This window comes from Cupressus sempervirens, chromosome 7, assembly GCF_028749045.1.
Source record: "Cupressus sempervirens isolate cs-2001-9-10 chromosome 7, ASM2874904v1, whole genome shotgun sequence".
Taxonomy (NCBI): Eukaryota; Viridiplantae; Streptophyta; class Pinopsida; order Cupressales; family Cupressaceae; genus Cupressus; species Cupressus sempervirens.
The window spans coordinates 288309139-288313508 of NC_143124.1; positions in this window are offsets into that span (position 1 = coordinate 288309139).

Sequence of the window (4370 nt, forward strand, 5' to 3'; positions counted from 1 at the left end):
AAGTAATGCGTGCAAGCTTATTTTTATTTTATATATTTTAATTTTCAAAATCAAATAAATAATAAATAATAAATTAATAATTTTAGATTTAAAAAATAAATTATTATTTATTTATTGTAAAAAAATTTAAAATATTTTTTATTAAGGAAAACATGTTTTAATGGAGCCCTAAAACCCTACAATAGTAAAAGAAAAACATAGATAAAGTGCTTAAAGTATCATCAACATAAAAGCCACTAACAAAAACAACAACCTCTTACAACAAAATAAGAAAAAACATTTAAAAAAAGGGAAGTAAAGAAAAAAAACTAGGATAGGCCCAAAAAGCTAGGAGAAAGGTTTAGGCAATTTATTTGAGGATATCCGCAGCCCAAATCTCTAGCTCATTCATTCTTCCAACTGCCTCTTTCAAGTCTGAAAGATCTTTCTCAAGTTCTTGGATGTCCTTTTTCTTTGTGTTGGATCTGATTCTCTTTCTCAAACTATCCTCCAGAGTCTTATCCTTCCCACTGTTGGGAGATTGATCATTCTCCTTACTATCCCTGTGTTCTTCAAGTTTATTTATGAGCACCTTTATGTTGTCATTTGATTCTTTTAGAATGTTATAGTTTTTCTCAACAATTTTTTGCAAAGTGCCCTCCATAGTCTGAACTCTACTATTCACTTCCTCCACTCTGTTATCCATTTCCTTTTCCTCCTTCATTTTCCTATTTTGTATGCTACAATTATCCCTTTCCAGTCTACCCAATCTGTATTTGAGCTCTTGGATTTCATGGAAAGTCCATTTAGTAGTTCGATAACTATCAATAGCACTATTTTTAGCATTATTAAGCACACTCATCTGAGGGTTTTCCTTTGTGGTGTCACTCAAAATAACAAGGGCAGGGTCAATCAGCTCTTTCATTTGAATTTTTCCCTCCTTATTCTCCTCAACCAAAGTTTTGATCATCTCTCTCTTGAGCCCCATCCTCATAAAAATATTATCAAAATTTCTCCAAACCACTTTCTTGTCTTTGCCCAAAATTATACATGTGTACTAGCTAGACCCAAATTCCTCAAATTCCTGCTCCTTCTTTTCCCCACTCCCTTGCTTCCCATCTTCCTCATCACTATCCTTCCCCTCCTCCTGCTTGTCCTCCTTAGAGTCAGTATCTCTCCCTCTTTTTGACCTCCTGTTAGGCTTACCCTCAAAATCCTCATCTCTATTGGCAGACATCTTAATAGTGATGTTTCTCTTTTTCCTCCCCTCTAAGATTATCTTCCTCCCCATCAACACTATATCCCTCTGTGTGCATGCCCTCTATCCTCTCATTGTATTCTCTATTAGATGAAATCTCAAAGCCCTATTTAGGTTCATTATTATTCTTTTTCCCTATTTTCTCCACTTTGATTCTCTTTTTCCCCTTTTTGTGTTGTGCGATGGCATCCTCCTACATATCTAAATGCATGTCTTGGATATCCTTAGTATCAAAGGCGTATAATCCTCTCTCAACTCATCTAAGTCAGCTTTACCCTCCTTCCCTATATGCATATTCATTATTTTTTCCCTATAGTCTTAGCCTTAAAAAATTCATAAATTAATAGAAAAACCCCTCCTGGAAGGCAAGATTACCAATGTGCTTCTTCCTACAATCATTGATACTCTCATTAATAGAGTAATATAGGAAAAAAGGAATATAAATCTTTGCCCCATACCTGAAGTGTTTAAGAAGCACAAAATGGTGAGTGCAGAGGCAATCAAATCTTTTGTCAAGGGAAATGTACTTGATGATGACCCTTAGTACAAACCTCTATAGTGGCTTGATAGAGCTCAACAAATAGTAGGTGCTTCTCTTCACTAAAGCCTTATTTTCCTTTGCATCCTTGGTAAATTCAATGACTGCATGCCCAAAAATTTGTTTATCTCTACAGAATATCTTCCCAATAATGGGTATTCCAGTCATCACAAATATAACCTCTGCTATCACCATGAAATCTGTTGCATCAATCTCAACACTCCCCTCATTCCAGCTCTCGACCATACTGCGTGTAATAGAGGGTTTCCACCTATGAAGCCGCTCAATAAAAGTGGTAACCTCATTCTTTTTCAAAATGCTCCACACCTTAGAGTGCCAGTACCACTTCTCTGCTTCATCCTCAAGTTCCCTCCTATGTCTTTCCACCACCATGCTTTCATTCTCTTTGCAAGCTTTGCTTTAGCAGTGATGTGCTTTGAAGGTTGGTTCTTGTTAATATGATTTGTTTTCACAAAACACCTTTTTGCTTTGTGTACTTGATACCCAAAATCAAGCCTCAAAGTGTGATGATGGAAAAAAATGTGTTTCATGCTTTGGCTATTAGACTTACACATCATATTTTGGCACATTTCTCATAACATGTAGCCTTTCATAATTAACCTTCAATGCTTCTCGATTTGCCTAGGATCCTCTCCCTTTCTATCAACTCACAAATTTTTGGTGGAATATTGTGCCCTTTGTTCTAGATTTTTAATTCATCATTTTTTACTACTAGTAGCCAACCTGTTTGCCACTTGATTGGCTTCTCTATACTCATGGGCCATGTATATATTATCAAAAGACTTAAGGATCTAAATGCACTCTTCAATAATATTCACAATCATCTATGTAGGCTCATTCTTCTCAATAATACAATATATACTACACTTGGAGTCTCCTTCCACACTCCCCAACATACATGAGGCAGAGTCCATTCCCATAAGCCCTTATGCACGTCTCGATAATCCCCAAGGTGTTATCATTCAAAGAGATCTAAAGTGTTATTAGGAAAACATCAAGTCATCTTGAAGAAAAATAGGAAATAAGATCATATAACTCTGGTGAAGTGACAGTGGATAATAATAATTTAAATTGTTATTTTATATGTGAGTTGTAAAAAAGATAGTGATGCTCTTAATTATATAGCTAACTTTAGTTAACTCTTCATGGAATACAATCTTATTAGATGACTATAAATGCATTTGTAGTTATAAGTTAGTTAATATTTAATAATGATTTAGTTATATTTTAAATGAATTTATAGTGAAGTTAACTAGATAATCAATTATTTATTGAGAGTAGATATAATAGGTGAAATCATATTTAATTTAATTATAATTATAATTCAAGCTGAGCTACTTATAATAGAACTATGAGTTCAAAAGAAATTAAATCTTAAGATTGGTCTTATATGGAAGTTAAAGTAATACTTTAAGAATGATATTGATAATAATATTTCATCTAATGCTTTTTGTTATTAAATAGTCATTTATAATATAATATATTTTAAATTAAAATATGATAGAATGTTATAGTCAATTTGATAAAAATATTAAGGTAGTTAATATTTATTTAATAGCTAATTTCTAAATTGAATATTAAAATATTAAACGAATTGTAGGAAATAATACCATTATAATATTGATTAATCATGAGAATTTAATAAATATGAAGTATTTATTTACACATATACCATAAGTATTCATACATGTTTTTTTAAACATAAACTCTTATAGTCAAATTGAACTTTCAAATATAAAATAATTTTGTTGCAAACTAAACTTGTATCATTATTGTGACTTCTTTGTATATGGGTTTGTTGTATTTTCTTTTATTGTATTTTGGGGGTTATGTAGTTGGCCAATTAGTCTTGTACACCAAAGGCTATGAGATTCTATTTTCTATGTGAATTGATATAACCATTTTTATGTCTCAATCAATCCATGTATTTTTTGGAGTGTAAGAATGAGTAATCCTTATTGATCTGATCATTGTGTTTTTTAACCAAAAGGGGTGATGACCATTATTTTGTTAAGTCTAAGTTAACTGCCCACCTCTTGCTATCATTTATGTTGATCTATGTTCTAGATGGTTATACTGTGGGGTATGCTATTTTATAATTTAATCTATAATTTGAATGATTATCTTTATGTGTGATGTACTCTATGATGGAGATGGATATTATTGATATTAGTTTATCATTCTCGTGATTATGGGACTTTATAGATTATTACTATGACTATGGGATATCCATTATGAGATGGATGATTCTTTGAGATGTTATATTGAGATGGGCAATGAATCCTTGGGTGGATTCCTATGCTCTATTATTTTACTTTGGTGACTTCCATGATTATGATTTATGAGAATTTTTTTTGGTATTATTTGAATTATTTTGAATGGAGCATTAAAGTAGCTTATCTAGGTGTATAGCGGGGAAGTGGCTTTCAATGGGGGTTGGAGGGGCCAAGTGGTTGTTAAGGTAACTCATTGTAAGTAACCTAATTAAATGATAATACTACACACCAAATAAGAGGTTTTAAAAAAAATTAGAAACATTAAGTGTTCCTCACACATGCCTTGAGTGCTAGTATA